The following is a 10,149-nucleotide window of genomic DNA, read 5'->3' as shown; positions in this document are numbered from 1 at the left end:
ATGACGAATTTGGACTATAACTTCTCTTGGGCCAAATGTGGCGTGAGAGGACTTCTTAAACAACACCAAATCTTTCCTTTTTCTTTATCTTCACATGGTTTGTACAGGTGTCCGGTAATTCTGCAATTAGTCATGAAACAAAAAATAGGTGAAGTATTTTTGTTCTGGATAACATAAATAAATTATTGCATATTTTTATTAGAAATCGCCTAAAAAATATACACGTATGCAATGTTTTTGGTAGTATCCAAGGTAGCCATGTCCTCATCAGATAGAGATGGGACGGTGATGGTGAAGACTGAAGACAAGTGGTGATGATGCCCTCTCCATGTTGTGATGCGATGACGGAGTCTCTAGATCAATTCCCCCTTTGGAACTTCCGGAGGGTAGGGTTCTTCATTCTGGATGTGTTTTCTGGATGTGTGGTGTCTCTGATACCCTATCTTTCTGCACGGGGATGAGATAGTTGACCAGGCGAAGGCGGAGGCAGGCGGTACATCTGCTGGTACGAGCGCATGCGCTTTTACCAGACGCCATCTTGCAGTCTTGAGGCTTCTACGTGAACCTTATCTTCTCCTAATTGTTTCACCTTTTTATGATAGAGTTTTATCACATTAACTAACATGATTTATCACCATAAATTGGCTTTCTTTCATTGGACTACAAATAATTTTCATGCATGACATTCTGGTGAAAACATACAAAAAGAGGTGTGCGGCCGTGGTAAATCCAAACAATCCTAGACTACTGAGCCAAATAAAAGGTGCTATACATCACATAAATTGGACTCATCAAAGGCAACGTTCTAGCAACCGACTGGGTGGGTGGGGGTGGGGGATATCGCGCTATGAAACAACAGACTACTGTTTGGAGAGGCAATGTCTCGTAACTCACAACGACCTGCTGGGTTGGGGGTATCTTATTATGCAACAATAGGCTAACTATATCAATACGAAAAGTTCAGCGGCGAGCAATCGGTTGGCTAGGGGAATCATGCTCGTACGAAGCAACACGGTTCTGTGGCTGGCTAGCAACTTGTTGGGCTGGGGGTATCGTATGTGCAACAACAACGGGATAGTCTACATCAAGAGGCAACGTCTGGCGAGTAACCAGCTGGGGGCTATCACGCGCGCGTATGCATCAATAGGGTACTGTATATCGAGAGGCAACATCTATGGTGAGTAACGGACATGGGCTATCACGATAGCGTGCGCATCAACGGGGTATTGTATATCGAGATACAACACCCGGTGGCGACTAACCAACCGGTTGGGAGCTATCACAAGCGTGTATGCTGTGGTATTGTACATTGATAGGAAACGTCCGTCCTATGGAGAGTAACCGGTGGCTAGGGGCTAGCACACACACGTACGCAACAATGTGGTACTATACAACGAGAGGCAATGCCCGATGGCTCGCAAACGGTTGTGGTCAACTATACCAGCATACGCATCATTGGCCTCCTATGTATTGAGAGAGGCAGCAGCCGGTGACACTCGTAAATGATGTATTCAACTATTACGCACGACCGTGCAACATCAGCAGGGGGCTTCTGTATCAAGAGAGGCTGCAATGCCCGGTCGCACTCTCATACATACGGGGTCATCACACACCTCTCCAACTCGATCAGTCAATAGCTACTCGTGCATATGGGGGCCTCCAACTACTGCGCACAATTGCAACAGGGTCTCTATACAGCTTCTCCAACTATCACGCACCACCGCCGAGTACACAAGCTAGCTAAAGCGACAGCCGCACATCGATCAGTCGGGTTCTGTAATGTGAAGTCTCCAATTTGATCAGTAGTTCTCGCCCATGCATACCGGAGCCTCTAACTACCATGCACGAGGGCAACGAGGTCTTTACTCGCGCATACAGGCTTTGCAATAATCGCGCACCACCGCCAAGTACGCATGCCATGGCTATAGCAAGAGCTCACATCGAACGATCAGGTTCTGTAATGTGAAATCTCCAATTTGATTAGTAGCGACTCACGCATGCATACGGGCCCCTCTAATTACCGCGCATGATCACAACGGGTCTCTACTCGCGCATATGGGTTCTCGAATTATCGCGCACGAACATTGATCGAGTCTCACACCCATCAATCAATTTTTTAAATGTGAAGTCTCCAACGCGAGATCATGCACGACTGTGCAAACAGCCCAACATCACACTCAGGGCCGACCACCCACCGTGTACTGAGTGAGGCGGAACTCACTCGAGGCATTGCCGGAGAATTCTCACCATCATTTCTACCATGAAAATGCTTGTCATGGAAGACCCTAAAAACGTTATCCAGGTGTGCGGCTGGCCCGCCCAAAGAACCGCGGCCATTCTTAGAGATAGCAGGGGGCCATTTTATTGCGCCAAATTGTGTCTTCTTCCTATATGCTACCGATGTGTTCACAATTGAAGCTCTTGCCATGCATAATGGACAACAATTGGCCAATTCTCTAGGACATCATAGAGTTTAGGCCGAATCTGTTTCTCAAGAAGTTATAAAAAAATTCGTCGGCCAAAACCGATGGTGGGACCCATTGAGGACAATCTATGTTGATTGTTCTCATATTGCAGAAGGAATGCCAATTCTGTCGTTCCCGAGTTAGCTAAATTTAGTTATCAAAATAAAAGAGACCCTCCTAGTGCTATATTTAGACCATCAGAGGACCATGTGATGGTTGTTTTGAGTCCTAATAAAGCTTGCCACAATGGTAATCCCTCGAAAAAAATCTAGTGGTACTTGAAAAAGTAAGGTTTTTTTCTTTCTTTCTCCCTCCTCATCTCATCTCCTCCATTTTGGTTTCATTGACTTTCCTCCACCGTTTTTTCTTTTAAAATATTTCAACCATTCTACATCTTATTGACTTATCAAATAAAATTATGTTTTCCTTGATAAACCAATAAATATTGATTTAATTGGCCGCTAAAGTCCATTTTCGATATGTAATTTACATTAATAATAAAATCCAGATAACTATAGTGACTGAGTATAAAGTACTTATGCCACCGTTGCAATACACATGCAACTATCTATTTCTTATTTTTAATTTTTTTAGGGGAAACTATCTATTTCTTATGAAAAAAAACATGTGACGGGCCTATCCATTGAGGCATGCCTTCCTACCATGTAACGGGCTCTCCATTCAGGCCCAATACCTATAGCCCACATAAAGCCCTAAACATCACCTTGTCTTCCCCCACTCCACTCTCCCCGAAACCCCAAAGACGGCCATCATCGTCGTCGCGTTGCCTTCTTCCCACCTCCCGAAAACCCTACACCCCGCGACGACCAACCGGCGGCCGCCATGCTCCTCCGGCGACCACTTCAGACGCTCACCCCCCCCCTCCTCCGCCGGCACTTCTCCGCCTCCGCCGCAGCGGTTTCCGCGCCAGATCACAACATCGACGAACTCCTATCGCCGCCGTTCGACTACCTCCCTGGTCACCCGCGGCCGGACGCGAAGCACGACGAGGTGATCTTCGCCGTCCCGAGGGACTCCTCTGGCCGGCACTTCGCGGCCAAGGAACGCAAGGCTGAGCGTGTGCCGGCCATCGTCTTCGAGCAGGAGAATGGCCAGGAGGGCGGCAACAAGCGCCTCGTCTCGGTGCCGTCCAAGCAGATCCGCAAGCTCGTCGACCACCTCGGACGGTCCTTCTTCCTCTCCCGCCTCTTCCGTCTCCAGGTTTGGTCCGAGCACGCCGGGCAGGGGGACCTCATCGAGAGCGTCCGCGTCCTGCCGCGCAAGGTGGGTTCTCTTAATGGTTAGTGAGCCCTTGTTTTCTACCAAGGGTCGACATTTTCTACAATAACCTGGTATTTGTCTCGGGCTTGTTAATGTGCATGATAAACATGAAACATTTAGATAGCTGGGGTTGGCATTTCGGAATGAAATACTTCTGTTTTAGGTGGCAATTTGAGAACTGTATTGTAGTAGAAAACCATTGAGGAACAAATAACTTGATTAGTGATAGTTTGAAGGTGCCTTTGATTGAAAAGTTCTAATTGTTCGGTGATCTAATCAGCTAGTTGATCTGTAAGTGTACTCTGTTCGGGGACAGTGTTTCCTACCTCAAGTCAAGACAATAAAATGGTATTTCTCGGTTTGTGTTTATTGTTTTGCTAATGTTCTACTTCTTAGTAGCAAGTAGGATTTTAATCTAGTCTGTGAAATACTGGAAAATAATGGACTTGCAGGTTTAGTTGATAGGTTGTGTATTCTAATGGACTATCCCTGCAGTAAATGCACCATGTGTGTTACATTTAGGATATATTTTATCAGCAAATGGGCACTGGGTGAACTCAGGTGTGGCAACATGAAAAGTCTGTTGCACGCTTTCATTATCTTGAAAGACTTGCAATTTCTCGTTTAAGGGTGAATCAGAGCATCCATTCCAAGTAACAAGCTCTTGACGAAGTAACACAAGTTTTTTCTTATGTGCCGAGGAGGATCGATTAACACGGTGCAAGCAAATGCAATTCATCCTTTTATTGCTCTTGGGTGATCGTTAGCATCCATCTTATTTGGTTATCTACCTGTCTTTGTTAGCATGATACTAGATGAAGGGATGTAGTGCACATAGAACATCCATTTCCCCTTGGTTCTGAAGGAAATTGAGTTGTTTCTTGCTAAATTCCTGCATTCCAAACAGCGCTGGAATGTGCTCATTACCTTTCATACCACACTAAATTGATTAATATGCCGACTTATGTGCGATCTTGTACAATGTGGATCAGACATATACCTTCCTTCGTTGAGGTAGGAGAAACAAATGGCTTGCAGAAATGGCTGCTTTTAAAAGCATTGTGAGAATCGCAATCTCTGATGTTGGCAGCAGCAAACACTGTCCAGCTTACCACGGGGCTGGTTCCTTGACTAATGAATTATAGATACTTGGGTTTTCTAGCTCACTGCAAGAAATTAGCCAGACGCCTCCATCTACCTTACAATATCAGTTGAAAACCGACCCTATATGGCTCTTTATAGGTGTATGTTGGAATAACTGGTGCAGTTTTGGATTTGTGAATCAATGGAATGAGGTACTGAGAATCTGTTGGCTGACTTTTTTTTAATATCTATATTTGCAGGTGCACTTGCACGCAGGCACTGATGAACCTCTGAATGTGACATTCATGAGAGCACCTTCTTCGGCGCTGCTCAAAATAGATGTTCCTTTAATGTACATTGGAGAGGACGCCTCACCTGGCCTCAGGAAAGGTATGTAGCATGTATAGTGTATACCAATGATGCATCTATCTTACATAGCACTAACTTGGAATGCTAAATTAAAAAGTTCTCCAGATTTTTCCACATCAAAATTGGGTGGGCCATCATTTAGAAACAATTTCTTCATCATGTCAGTTATCTTAAATATAATATAAAATAATGTTTAGGTTACTTGGGACAATTTCTTGAACTATGCTAGTGAGAAGGCCTCATTTATGTTGAGTAAAACACTAACAAATTAAGTGTTGTCTAATGACACTTTTTACCTGTGCTGTGTTTATCATTTCATACTGGCCAGCGGATCAGTTATTCAGTGTATGCGGAACTTGCTATTCTGAAAAAACTCTGGTCAACGAGCATTGCCTCTGTTATGTTATTATATGTACTGTTCTAGGACTTTTGCATCAAGCCCCTATCCAGCTGTATTCCTGTTGTATTATGTGATGTTACATTGTTCATAATAAATCCAGGCTAATGAGATTATATTCGCAACCATGCAGGAGCTTACTTCAACACCATAAAACGAACTGTCAAGTTTCTCTGCCCTGCTGACATAGTCCCACCATACATTGAAGTGGACCTAAGCGAGTTGGACGTCGGGCAGAAACTGCTGATGCGCGATCTGATAGTCCACCCGGCGCTGAAATTGCTTCAGTCGCCAGATCAACCCATCTGTAGCATTATAGGGTCAAGAGCCCCCGACCAGAAGAAAGAGAAATCAAAATAACTCTCTCCACTGTATTAACTATTTCCAACAGAATAAACTTGTTTTGCTATCTATGCTCGAGTTATTCAGTTCTTGATTATCCCACCTAGAACGAATACTACTAGGATGATTTTGTAGCAAGAGACCACTGTTTTACCTGAGGAATGGAAGCCAGATGCTACAGATAAGAATACGGCAGGAATGTCTAAATATGTTTATGTGATTTTGTTCACAGAAACTTCACTGTGATGTATTTTATCAGAAAAGCGTTTATCTGTTGACAATCGGATGGTTTTTTCCATTGTAGGATTGTGTTACGTGATTTTCTAGTCGTCAAGCACATGGAATTTGCACTGTTGTCATGATCTTGACTGTTCTTGTTATCCATAATTATCTCAAGTATTTGCACCAATATTGCTAAATCCCGGTAAAGTTCTAGTTCACACTGATGCATCCAAGTAGCTTGCACTCACAAATCTGCATAACTATCAACCCAATCGCTGTCTAACGAGCACGCGCGATCCAGCGCTCCCGAGCGGCCGCACCACGATCGCGCTCCCGAGCGGCCGCACCACGACCGTCCATCGCGCGCGACACGTGGCCTGGGCGGACCGACCAGGTGGGCGGCGTTTTTTTGTCGGGGCGCTTCAAAATTTCGGGAGACGCGCTGCTTCTATCCTGCCGTTTCCCCGTTCCCCACCTCACACCCTCTCCCGACGAGACAAATCCCACTCGAAATCCCTAGCTTCGCCGCGAGCGCGGGCGGCGAGAGGGCCGGTGACGAGTTCAATTCAACGAGCGCGGCGACGGCTCGGCGAAGGACCCCGTAGCAGTTTGCACGGGGCGAGGGCGGCACGCGCGTGCCGTACAAGGAGGAGAAGGCAACTGTCAGGACCCCGACTCGATGCCACATCGATCTAGCATGTAACACCTCATATCGCTTTGCGGCCTCACGCACGGTATCCCCACGGGTGTCGCCTTACCTTTGCCCGGGACCGTTTGCGCATTTTGGCACACGTATATGATGGTGTCGCTAGCATCCATATGATAAAGAGCCCGGGCTGACATGGCTAGTCGTAAACCCAAAGTGGCACTAACTTACAGGGACAGACATTCATGACCCAGCATCGAACGTGTCGGTCATCAGCGAGTGAATCCAGGCTGTAGCACTGGGCTAACAGGACTCCGGTGAACCGGGCTGTAGCGGGCTAGCAGGACTCCGGTATTCATCGCGTGACATTTCCCCGAAGGACAGACACAGGATCGAGGAAGGACACATGCCGGCCTGCCTAAGTGTTCCGGAGCAGTAGCAAGCTACCAGGGCTCAGTGGAAGCACTAGGAGACATTTCCCGGTAAGAGAGGCTACTAAGAATAAACAACTAGGTAGTCAGATCCCACACATAACAATACACATTACACGTACGCATAACATGCAAGTATGTGCTGTACAACATGGCATCACAGCATAACTCATCAATCATATAGATAAAGGCTCAGAAGAGCCATCATAGCATTTATTGCAAACAGGGGTCACAAAACCCATCATACAGAGCATACAAGCAACAAGCGGAAGCATTACATGTCTGGGTACAGACATCTACAAATGAAAAAGGCTGAAGAGCCTGACTATCTACAACATCCGATCAAGATCGTAGCTGAGGTACTAGCTACTAGTCGAAGTCCATGAGAACACTAGTAAGACCGAAGTCTCCGCTGCAAAAACATAAATAAAGCAACATGAGTACAAAGGTACTCAGCAAGACTTACATCAGATCCTATCATACATGCATTTGTATCAAGAGGTAATGTGGGGTTTAGTTGCAGCAAGCCAGCTTTGACTCTGTGGCTATCCTGTTCTACGACTACCAGAAACTCTTGAGGTGAAACAACGTACACGAGTCCACTAATCACCACACAATACACTACTATGGATTCATCCCCGTCTCCCTACGAGAAGGCCATCCATAGCACTCACACTTGTCTTGAGCATTTTAGGGTATCCACTTCAAGTTGTCTATGTACCATGTAAGCATCCAAGAAGTCCATAACCGCGGACCCGGCTATTCGAATAGATCATGTTAACCCTGCAGGGGTGTACTTCTTCACACACGCTCTCGCCACTTACCGCCATGTACACGTCATGTATCTCGGCAACCTTCAAGTGGAAGCCTGGCGAGGGTGTCGGCCACGACCTGACTAACCACACAAGACTCTAATCCAGGTTTATCGCCTATTCGGGTTCCATCCGCAAGGAGATCCGGCCGGGGTTTCACTCACGGCCCCAAACGATGTGTGCAGGGTTCCCAAGCCCACCTCGCCGGATGGATCTACGCTTGGTACACCGTGCCACTGGTGCCTAGTCTGTCTCAAGCTCACCTGGCCGGGTGCCACTTGGTAGACTACTAACACTACCTACAAACACCAGAAACTAGTTGCGACTCCTGGACAGAGACCAAGTTGGTTAATAAGTCGAGAGGGGTCGAGTTACCGGAACCCAATGTGTGGTAGTATCGAGTCATTGGACAACATACATAGAACTCAGTGCTTAAGGACGGTTCCAGTGAGACAACCCACCATGTACTCCTACATGGCCTCTCACCGCTACCTTTACCAAATCGTGTTCACACACACTTCATTCTCAGCATCAGAACATATCGTAACACTCCAATTCATTCCCAATGAACCAGACCTGACACAACTCTAAGCAATAACAGGCATAGCATGGTAGGAACACATCAGTGGCTTCAATCAACTCCTACACATGCTAGTGGGTTTCAACTATTTACTGTGGCAATGACAGGTCATGCAGAGGAATGGGTTCAACTACCGCAGCACAAAGTAGCAGATGAATCGCTGTTGTTCTAATGCAATAACTGAGAGCGGGAGCGAGAGAGTAGGGTTTTATCGAAATGAACAAGGGGGGGGGGTTTGCTTGCCTGGTAAATCAACAAGGGAGGCACTGCTTCACAGACAGGTACTCTGGAACGTCTCCGGAGCAGGACCTATCGAGAAGGAACGGTGCCGACAATCAATACACAATCATATGCAACAATATGATGCATGAACATGGCATGTAGATGTGATGCTGTTTGAGCTAATGCAACTAGTATTCAATTGAATGAAGTCTATTTGAACAAAAGGTTCAAATGCAACTCCAAAAATAAGTCTCTTAATATGCCATAATGTGTTTTCTCATATTCAGCATGTATAAGTTGGTTTGTCATGCATGAAACTAGTACAGATGGAAAGGTTGCATTTTTCTGATAATTTTTCATATATAAATTATTTCAATCTGAGCTACGGTTGAATTTCTATGAATTTTTGAAGTTTAAATCATTTTCTGGAATTTTTGAATTATTTTAATTCCAGAAAATATATAATTGCGTCAGCATGACGTCAGCACGACGTCAGCGGTCAACTGGGCTGGTCCGGGTCAAACCTGACGTGTGGGACCCACACGTCAGTGACAGGGGGGTTAAACAGGGGTTAATTTAGTTTAATTAAAAGGTTAGGGGGCACCGGGGCCCACTGTCAGTGTCAGGGGGGGGGGTTAGCGCGGGTTGACCGGTCAATCCTGCCGGCGTTTAGCCGCCGGCGAGGCCGAGCGCGGCGGAGGGGTTCGGGAACGTCGCTCCGGCGACCATTCGGGCGGCGGAGACCACGAGAGCGAAGCCCGCGCTCACGCGCATCCAGTGGAACACGCGGGAGGCTGCGGGGGCGGCGGAGCTCGCCGGAGCAGAGCTCACGGCGGCGGCCGGAGTTCGGCAACTTGCGGCCGCGGCGTTGTGGTGCACGGCAGTGGAGGCGGAGGGCTCCTACGGCCTCCTGGCGTCACCAGGAACACGGTGACGCGCGCGGAAGTGACCGGCTTGGGCTCGTGCCACCGTGGCGCCATGGCCGGCGGCGAGGAGCTACGGGCACGGTGGCGAGCTAGCTCGACGGAGCAAACGGACACGGGGAGGAGGGGGGTTCGGTGCGGGGGCTCACCGCGGAACCAGCGAGCGCGAGGGCGAGGTCGGGGATGCCCGGTAGCTCCCGAATCGCCGGCGAGGATCCACGGCGGCCGGAGGCGAATTTGGCGACGGCGACGGCTCCACGGGGCACTCCGGCTTGCGTGGCTCGGCGAGGAGGTAGCTGGCGACGAGGCGGAGCTCCTGGGCACGACGGGAAGGCGAGGGGGAGGCGGTGGCTATGGCCACGGCGTGCGGCGGCGA

At 47.7% G+C, this 10,149-nt stretch overlaps 1 pseudogene; it reads left to right on the top strand.

Annotated features, from left to right (window-relative positions):
- Nucleotides 1-3,115: 3,115 nt before the first annotated feature.
- LOC119276197 lies at nt 3,116-6,233 on the top strand (annotated as a pseudogene).
- The last annotated feature ends 3,916 nt before the right edge of the window (nt 6,234-10,149 follow it).

The sequence above is a fragment of the Triticum dicoccoides genome, chromosome 3B, assembly GCF_002162155.2.
Source record: "Triticum dicoccoides isolate Atlit2015 ecotype Zavitan chromosome 3B, WEW_v2.0, whole genome shotgun sequence".
NCBI classification, from domain to species: domain Eukaryota; kingdom Viridiplantae; phylum Streptophyta; class Magnoliopsida; order Poales; family Poaceae; genus Triticum; species Triticum dicoccoides.
This window is presented reverse-complemented; position numbering and strand designations above follow the sequence as displayed.